We start from the raw sequence: 10508 nt of genomic DNA, 5'->3' as shown, positions 1-10508 counted from the left end.
AATTAAAGGCACCTCTACAAGTGTAGTAATAATTCGCTGTCTTCTACGCTATTGTATACTGTTAACAGTTGAAGAAACAGCATGACTTACCTGGCAACTCAAGTATAAAGAGACAGCAGACGTTTCGAAAATGAAATAAAATCTTTGAGTTTTACGTCCCACGATTATGCTGGTTAGGCTAAAGGAGACGGTGATGATGAGTAATGAATGAAATGGTGGAATCAAGAAAGTGGAAGGAAACGGGAGAACCCCGAGGAAACCCACGCACACGGTGTTTGTCCACCACAAGGTTCACTTGGCTGGAGATGGGATCGAACCCGGGACCACAAGCACCAAAGATGAACGCTCTACCACTGAGCGACCGCGGCCCCAGCAGACGTTTCGAGTCTAATGTAAATATCACTAACGTATCGTTGTTAAATTAATGGTGAATCCGTAGAAAGACATTGATTGGCGTTTATGAATCTTCCAGCACACAACAAAACTTAGTAAATAGTATTTATTCCGATTTTCACTTCAGAAAAAAAAAATGGCTTTACCATATTAAAGAATATAAAAATATTTAAAGAAATGCCATAATTCAGACTTGTTTCAGTTCATTCGCTATAATATCAATAGAGAAAAAAATGGTAAAGACTAGACTTACAAAGAGTTATTGATAAGTTAGCTGCCTTGAACAAAGCAGATCTGATTTCATTTACAAATGAAATGAAGTACTTCTTATAGATTGGTACTTTTTATTGTGTATTAGTATATATGGTTACTTCCATTGATTTTATCGTTTTGTTTATTACCGAAAGTACTACCTACCGTAGAAATTATATTTTCAAACAGCTGTGAACTACCGAAAAATTATCTCAGGAGATGCCACTGGACAAAAAGGTTAAGCTAGGTTACCATGCTGCAAGAATCTTGTAGCTGTCATTAAAAAAGTCTTGCAACCCTACAATATTTCTCCATGTAAACATAATCTTGAAAGGGACATGCAACATTTTTTTTTTTTATCTTCCAAGGAGTCAAAACATGATCAACTTTCTGGGTCATCTTGCTTGCTACCTGCTATCGCCCTCCCACAGACATAAAGAAAGAAAGAAAAACAGTTTTGCCGCTTTCAAAACGACGCATTCTTTTGGACAGTGAGGGAAAGCGCTCTAAAATACACGTTTTTAATGAGGAGGTTCACTATTTGTCCACTAGAGGCAGTGCTACATGGGTGGAGATATATTTCTTGCTTTCAGATAGTTTTAATGTGTAAATAGTACTGGATGCTAATAACCACTCGCCCTTAGCGTGGGGAGAGTCATTCATTGATGCGGGTGAGTATTTAATATCATACCGAAGGTAAGTAAATGTGGGATGTGGGATGTGGGCTAGTAAAATTTTGTTGCTTATTTGCACCCCTGAAATAGTGAATAGAAAGATTGGGTTGCAAGATTTTTTAATGACAGCTACAAGAATCTTGAAGCATGGTAACCTAACTTTAGGATTTCAAAAGATGCAGAACCTTCAATTCCTCATTGAGGTTCCTCAATATTGTTGAGACAAGGAGTGGTCAAAATTCCACTGCAAGGTAAGTTAGTAATGTAGTAAATGTTTGTTTAAATGTCGAAAAGATCTACAACACGTGAGAAATGTATTTTTATACAATATAAAGTTTTTTACAACTCCCGCACAAGAGTTAACATGTAATCGAAATTTAATTTACCTTTGTTCTGTGGGAGAAGAAGGTTGGCTATCTATGAGGATCAATTCCCTCCAAAAGCAGTAATAATTTCAGAAAATTTCTCTTAGGGTGGTCTTTCATTGTACTGGACGTGAAAGCAGTACTGCGAAAATATTAGTAACTCATGTTGAGTACTATCATATGCATTTTGGCGGAAATTTCCTCCTCCGAGTGCTCATCTAAAATCATGACTGTTCTTAAGTATGCCTGGATGAAACACTGATCGCAAGTATTCTCATTAGAAATCGCTCCAGGATTTTCGTCATCAAATGCGAGGAACCTTCCCGCTGAATCCTACTGAAGAGTTTCGGCATTTTTGTCTGTCCTAAATGTTTTTGAGCTTGTAGTGGGTTTAACCAGGGATGCCCAGTGCGCAACTCCCCAGGTTAAAGTTCTCCTCTCTAAATAGACCGTTGTCCCTCCAAATTTATCATTCTCACGCTCAAATTTATCATTCTGACGCCTAAATATACTATTCTTACAAATATAAGGCACCGAATATGGAATACTTTTTGTTTCTTCTTCATTTCTCAGAAATCCGTATTCTAGAATAAAAATATTATACTTCATAATACTTGTGGTACCTTTGCAAAACAAAATACAAGTATGAAAGTGTGTTCCACATTATTGATCTTTTACAATATTACAAAATTGAAAGAAACTCAATTTCCCATATTAGGCACAGCCCGCTCCTAATATGGAACACTACCTGTTCTTAAAATGGAATACTAGAACAAATGTATGTGTCTACCTACAATACGACATTTAGACAACTCGAGCACGGGCGATGCATTCGAGCAATTTATTTGTTTATTTAAGGAATAAATTTACTTAGATATTAGTTCAAGAAAAGAAGCATATGAAGTGTTCAAGCGTCGAACTCCGAAATCACATAGGCCCTTAATATAAGTCTATGAATTGACAAGGACTCGGCCCGGCCTCCAGAAAAGTACCATCTCTTCATACGCCTGATGGGACTGAGGAAAATAAGGGAAAACCTCACTCAGAATACGCGGTCTGAGCAGTAATCGTGCCCATGCTCGAATTATCCAAATGTCGCGTTGTAGGCATTGCGGCCTATAGGTCTATAAAACAAGTAAACAAAAATTACATAACATTCTTAAGATAATTGAAACATAAAACAGCAGAAATGCCAGAATTCTACGTTGTACAAAGATAATTATCGAACTTGACTGGACTTATTCATTATTAGGCCTATGTCTGCAAAATGCTTGTAAAACGGAATATTTGGGGAAGCAAACTACGCGCGACAAATAAAGTATACAAAAATACCCTATATAAAGAAAAAGTTCAAACATACTGGATTAATGTCTTTCAAGGCGTCCAAATTTTTAATTCCAGTTTTGCTTTGCAAAACACTGGCCACAAACATATTTTTCTCCATCTTTCATGGGATACGTTTCGTGGGACCATCTTTTACAAAGTGTCCACTTTAACCAATTTACCTACCCTGCACTAAGCGATCATAATTTACCACAATATCCACATTCCTCATCATCGTCATCAGCAGTAGGATCACTTAAACTATCACGATCTTAGTTCAAATCACTCACTGACTCTTCAGATTAACTTTCTAACTTGTAGCCACTTGATGTCCTTATCTTAGGCTGTTTCGATTGGATTTTTTTTGGAAGGGGCTTGGAAAATTAAATATTTTTTTAACTACTTGCAGTGATGAGGTAAAGGCCCGTTGTGATGAGGTAGAGGCAGCTTCTAAATCGTTTTTGTGTAGAGTGCTCGTAACTACTTTAGCATCACCTGGCTTTCGACCAAATGTGTTGCAATGCTGTGGCTGTAGTTGTGGACTTACAATGCTGCAATGCTGTGGTAGCGGACACACTACTTCAATCGGTACTGTCGTGCTGTTCTCTTAACTTTGCACTGTAGACGACACGGTATTTGGGACATTCAAACTAATAAATAATCTGTTCAAATTTCATTCAAGTGAGTTCACGGATTCAGGAGTTATCGCGAGACACACAGACAGACAACACAAATGCCAAACGTCTCGACTAGGAGACGTTCGCTGACGCTCGTCTAAAATAATATGTCAGGCCTGTCAGTCCGCGTCACTCGATTTGGCGTATGGAGTGAACCAATAAGCTCGCAGTGCGCTGATTCCAAACCTACAGTAAGAAATTTAATCTTCCGTAGTTGATTTTTTCATATTTATGGTCATTTACGAATGATTAGAAACCTCACTGAAGGTTTGCCAACAGCGCACTGCAAGTTTATTGGTTGACGCCATACGCCAATTCGAGTGACGCGGACTATAACATAACTTACAATTCAGTTATTCTTCTTCACTTCTAGTTCACATACGTATGAACCTATTTAGGAATATTCCATATTAGGATCCTACTAGTATTCCATATTAGGGAAATTGCTATTTTGGATAGTTCTCTTCCTACACGCGTTTACGTCATTCTCAGTGTGCTGAATCTTTATGTCCTTATGGTACACTATATATGTAATCTAAACATCACAAACTCGTAGATAATACGTGCCTTTTTGCGTACATTCAGAGCTTGGAAGTGTACGTCCGAAAAACTCAAGTTCTTCAGAAAAATATTCTGCAACAAAAGAAAATGTTTTGTTATCGTTCGGCAGCAAACCACTCATGCGCAGACTGAGGGTGTCACTGTGTACAAGTTTACGTAAAGTCTTCTCGGCGGCAGCACATAGTAGACGAAATAGTCTGGTATTTCATATTAAGAACGTATTCCATATATAGCGCACCCACCCTACTATTCTTCCGCTCAAATATATCACTATTCAGCCCAAAAATGCCATTTTCTCGCCGAAATATATCCTTCTACTCAAATATGCCATTTTCCCACCACAACATATCATTCTGACTAACCATTCTTCCGCCTAAATGTACCATTTCTCCACCCCAAAATACTATTCTTATCTCCTAATATAATATCCTGACTCCCGAACATGCTATTCTTGCGCCCAAATATGCCATTATTCCGGCCTAATATTCCATCATTTGCCACATATATCTCTCTTCCTCCCAAATATACCATTCTGACTTCCAAATATATAATTATTTCGACCAAATATACCATTCTTCCCCCAAAATATACCATTCTGACTCCCAAATATAACATTTTTCCACCAAAACATATCATTCTGACTACCAAATATAACAATTTTCCACCAAAACATATCATTCTGGCTCCCAAATATACCATTTTTTCACCCAAATGTGCTATTCTGATGCCCAAATATACTATTTTGACTCTCGAATATATCATTCTTCCGCCAAAAATACCATTCTTCCGTACAAATATACCATTATTATCCTAAATATACCATTCTTCTGGTCAAGTATACCATTTTTCCGCCCAAATATACTATTCTGATGTCCAAATTTACTATTTTGACTCCCAAATATATCGTTCTTCCGCCAAAATATACCATTCTTCTGCTAAAGTATACCATTCTTCCGCCCAAACATACAATTATTGCGCCCAAATATCCTATTCTGACGCTCAAATATACCTTCCTTCCTTAAATTGACCATTCTTCAGTTTGATTCTATCATTTTCAATTAAAAAGCATGTTCTTCTCAAACTAATTTCATGCTGGTCTAAGCCTTCAACCTGCCAGTGGGCACCCGTGGCTCTGACAATAACCCAGCATCAAGAAGTTACTGAGAAAGATTAAAATAAGAACTGAAGTATATTCAGTATTTCAGTTTTAAAAAATATAAGTGGCTAGTGGAGCTCTCGTGTTTGATTTCGTGAGGCAGCTCATGTGGTTCGGATAACATATTAAGCTGTATATCCACGTTTCATATAACATCGCTGCTGAAAGGGACGCTAAACTCAAATTCAAATCAAATCAAAGGGTCTAGTGCACGTGGTTCCGTGTTCGATCCCCGTAAGAAGAGTATTCAACGCTTTACGGTAGTTCCAATTCCACGTTCCACCATAGACACATGCTTCATATTAGGCGCGCTGACTACGTGGGTGCTCCGGGACTCCGGCACCCACACGAATAATCTTGTGGGTGCGGCGCACCCACAAGAATTTTAGTTTGGATCCGGGTTTGAACCCGTTTCTCTTGCGTTTAAATCAGCCGTGTTACCGACTGAACTAGGGCAGCCCCAACTTATCCTTATAGTACCGGTATATTTTACTTTTAATGACGGTGTTCATATAAAAGATTTTAACTAAAAATAAATCAATCAAATATAGAAACTTCCCTAAAAGCATATAGACTAACATGGGGCTGCGGTGGCTCAGTGGTAGAGCGTTCACCTCTGGTGCTTGGGGTTCCGGGTTCGATTCCAGCCCCCGCCAAGTGAACTTTGTGGTAGACAAACACCGTGTGCGTAGGATTTCTCGGGGTTTTCCTGTTTCCTCCCACTTTCTTCATTCCACCATTTCGTACAGTACTCATAATCACCGTCTCCTTTAGCCTAACCGGCATAACAGTGGGACGTAAAACTCAAAGATTTCATTTGATTTTATATAGACTAACACGTCCCGCCATTGTTATACACCCACGTAAATTTTGGAAAGTCGGCGCCGTTGCTTCATATAGCCTCAGAGCGGAAAAGGAACGCTGAGCTTCAAGAGACAAATAAGCAAATATTGTATAATAACGCTCGGCCGCATCCACAAGGGGAATCCACCAGGTCCGGACCAAGGGCGCCGATCCTGGGGGGCCGAGGGGTCCCGGGCCCCCCAAAGCTCATGTGTGCCCCCATTGTATTTATGAATATACAATATTTGGCATAATTTGAGTGCAATTTGTCATAAAATCTTCCTATATATATATACCTTCTGCATCTGCATGACTCCCCCCCCCCCCCCCCCAAATTTACGGAGAAATCGGCGCCCTTGATCCGGACTCCCAAAACTTTCTAACTCAACATACATGTGTACACTTTCTCAATAGAACTATATTTTCTATACCAGGGAAATGATTGATGTAGCATGAAAATTTGATATTACGCCTCATCTGTACTCACTCACTTATAAAAACAATCTAGTTCTATCATTTTTGTCTGAATACACTGTAGATGGGTATTTTATAATTACTTATCGCCTTTTCAGGTGCAGAATAAGTGGCTATAGTATTGAACCACCCCAAAAGCTTAGATTCCTCCCAATAAAAAAAATATGGTTGCGTGAAGTGGCGAATCTAACCAGGAGGCTAGGTCCCCAGTTTTTTTTGTGTCAAAAATAATTTAATCTATTATTTATACATTTTTGAAAGATTAAAGTAAACTTATGATATACCTATCATGTAGTTGGATTCTGGTTGTCCCTTCCCCAGGTTTTACCTTCTAGATCCACCACTGGCTGGGAGCTTGTTATTATTGTTCTTACGTTAGACGTTTTGTTTCTCACCAAGGGCGCCCATGTTGTGGTTTCCAAGGGGGGCAAGTATAAGCAACGTTTTAAATAAAGTTTCAAATTTTGCTGTAACTAATGTAAAAATTCTATTAGGTTTTCCATATTCTCAAGTACAATTTCCTCTTAGGGGGGCGAACGCCCCACCTTGCTCCCCTGATGGGCGCCCTTGTTTCTCGCTCAAGCCTGTTGCCAGTATTACAGCGCCTGTTGCCACTACTTTCCTTTTTTGCGCTATAAACGCAATGTCATGTCTATAAATCTTATTGTACTCAACGTCTTCGTTTAATCTACATGATTTTCTTTTTATTTTCATTAATTGACCTAGAAACAGAAAAGTGAAGATAAAACTGTAACCAATCTTAGTACTCTATCTACTCAGTTGGCAACACTACATACTTAATCGTATGTTGCCGCTATAAGGTCCATCCAATCGTGAAGACGGTTACACGTTGAAAACCCGACCTAGAGAAGGTCGCGCGACAACAGGTGGGCTAAGGAAGAAGTTTTCGAGCATGTGCATAGCCATGTGAGTACACGTTTGTTTTCATGGGAGTTTTTTATTCGATTAATACAGCGTTAGCATGTTTTTGTAGACATTAAGGACTTAAGGAATTTGTTACGAATAACTTCTAGCTCATTGAACCAGTGTTACGTCATATTATATCATGCGTAATGAATACATATGGTTGGAAAACTGATTTATGGAATTCTCTTCTTTCATCGCACTGCCGTTATTCTTTTTGTTGGAAGTGATAAAGTAATTGTTGTGCTTCAGCATACAGCAGATTGTTGACACTCGAATGACTATTCTGTGGTTCTATTGTGGTATACAGTTTCAACCAGTTCATATATATAACGAAATGAAAATGAATGGACACTGAAAATACAGTGAGTCCGAGTTGGCATAGTTGAACGGTCTAAAGCAGTACACTGATGGATTGCACTATTTACCTATCGTGAGATCGAATCCTGCTGATGACATTGGACAACGGTGTCATTCAGTTATTCGTCTGCTTCTCCCGAAAATTTTCCGCGTCCGCAGAACCGGTTATTAAAATTGAATCTCTGCCTCTAGGTCCAATGCTTACGAAAAAAAAAATTATTACTATTATTATTATTATTATTATTATTATTATTATTATTATTATTATTATTATTATTATTATTATTATTATTATAGGTCTTGATTATTTTATTATTAAATATTATATGGACAATGTTTAGCAGAAGGAGTCCAGCTATTTTTTCTTTAAAAAATGTTATAATTTCGGTAGTTTCTGTTCGCATTAGGTTAGTTCAAGTTAGTTTAGGTTAGGTTAAGTTAGTTTCGTTAGGTTCGGTTACTTTATGTTAGATTATATTAGCGTAGGGGTCCGGCATAATTTTCGAGGAGGAAATAAGTAAAATTTCGGAGGAGACTTAAGTCCGGAAGCCCCACTTAAATACGGCACTAGACATCTAATTATGATTATTACAGATATTTTAACGCTTTCACTTTATATGACTGCTTTTATACTACAATACAGGCCCGTATCCAGGGGGGTCTAGTGGGGCCGGATCCCACTAAAATTTTTTCTGCCCCCCTGTGTAAATTTTCACAGTAGGCTTGCAAATGAACTATAATATGGTTGGATCGGGCCCTCCTAACTTCAGCCCCCCCCCCCTACATTTTTGGGCTGGCTACCGGGCTGCTACTATATTGTACTTATATTCGATATTCAACACTTAATTTTATACTTCATAAAGATATTGGTTATGATCGTATTTATTACCACCGTACAATTGCTACTGTTCCTTGCACTTTTAATATTTCTTTAACTAAAATCCAGTTATGATTATTAATAAGAATGTGCCACCTTTTATGATGAGTTGAGTTGATTTTGAGTTTAGCGTCCCTTTCAGCAGGCTATATGAGACGTGAACCTACTGATTAACGTGGAATCCCAACGACATGAACTGCGAATCGAACTCGGGTCTCCCACACCGAAGGCGCGTACGCTAACCAGTTAGCCACAAAGGAGCTCTGTCATCTTTTAAAGTGTCAGTTAAGAAAGCTACAGTTGAAACATGATCATCTCAAAAATGGAAATGTATTTTGTCGACATGTAGGAGCAGTTCCTTTCAGTAGATCGAACCTTTAGTTTCCTGTTAGAAACGCAAATTTTGCGTTGTGCTGACGCAAACCAATACGAAATCAGCCTAAATTTTTTCTTTTTCGTTTTGACACGAAGGCGTCGTGGCTGTTTCAATGGTCAGAAACAAAATACAGGGTGTTTCAAAACAACATCGACAACGCTTGGGAGGCGATTCCTGACACCAAAGCAAGACAAAAGGTATAGACCAACCTGGGTGTACAAATGCTTCCTTTCGGAATTATAGGCTACCGACAATATGAGAAAATGAACTTTAAAGGTCCATAGCTCCAATACAAAAGGACCTACTGTAATCGGGTTAAGACTTTATTTAGGAACTAGTAATTATGTACCTTATCCAAATGGCCATGTTTCGGACTCTTTCGGTAGTTCCGCAACATTTTTTATAGAGGTTGTTGGCGAGTACTTTAAATTATATACCGTAGCCAAACTCCCTCTATCAAAATTGTTCTGTGAGTACTTAGGATTCTGAAATATGATTTTTTTTTTTTTTTTTGATAGGGTACATATTAGTCTGTAAGTGAAGTCTTGACTGTCTACGGTAGGTCCCATAGTTTTAGAGCTATGGACCTTTAAATTTCATTTTTTCATGTTTTCGGCAGCCTGTAACTCCAAAAGGAAGCATTTGTGCACCTAGGTTGGTGTATACTTTTCGTTTTATCTTGGTGTCAGGAATCACCTCCCAAAAGTTGTTGGTGTTGTCTTGAAACACCCTGTATATTTTACTTGGCGGATTTTTTTTCATCTAATCAAAGAACTACATGGCTTTGGGCAGGAAATTTGCTGTTGTGAAACTGGCAATAATGTGTTACAGTTGCTCAGTGTATGAGTAACGAAGATGCTACTGCTTCTGTAGGAGATCGTCAGTTGCAGGTAACATTTCCATTGCTACTCAGCTTTCAGGAGAGTAGCATGAAAAATGTGAGAAAGCCCAGCACATGGGTTTGCAAAGAAAGTTTGCATTACTGTAGTACAAAAAGTTTCAGGACACCCTACTCCAGACATAAGCGACAGGCGTCTTCATTTGCTCTTACGGGGCCGCGGTGGATCAGTGGTAGAGCGTTCACCTCTAGTGCATGGGGTCCTTGGTTCAATTCTAGGTCGCGGAAGCTAACTTTGTGGTAGACAAACACCGCGTGCGTGCGTTTTCTGGGGGTTCTCCCGTTTCCCCTCACTTTCTTCATTCCACCATTGAATTCATTTCCCATCATCACCGTCTCCTTTAGCCTAGCGGGC

General features: G+C 38.7%; 1 protein-coding gene across 1 annotated transcript in view; it reads left to right on the top strand.

Moving 5' to 3' along the window:
* The first annotated feature begins 7507 nt into the window (after positions 1-7507).
* Positions 7508-10508, top strand: part of LOC145694424 (FGGY carbohydrate kinase domain-containing protein) — a 231656-nt gene continuing 228655 nt past the window's right edge. The window contains exon 1 of the mRNA XM_081770629.1: positions 7508-7645. The gene's annotated coding sequence lies outside the window, so the exon portion shown is untranslated. The remainder of the gene's footprint in view (positions 7646-10508) is intronic.

This window comes from Thermobia domestica, chromosome 9, assembly GCF_964235325.1.
Source record: "Thermobia domestica chromosome 9, izTheDome1.hap1.1, whole genome shotgun sequence".
Lineage (NCBI taxonomy): Eukaryota > Metazoa > Arthropoda > Insecta > Zygentoma > Lepismatidae > Thermobia > Thermobia domestica.
The sequence above is the reverse complement of the archived record's forward strand: the minus strand, read 5'-3'. Positions and strand labels throughout refer to the sequence as shown.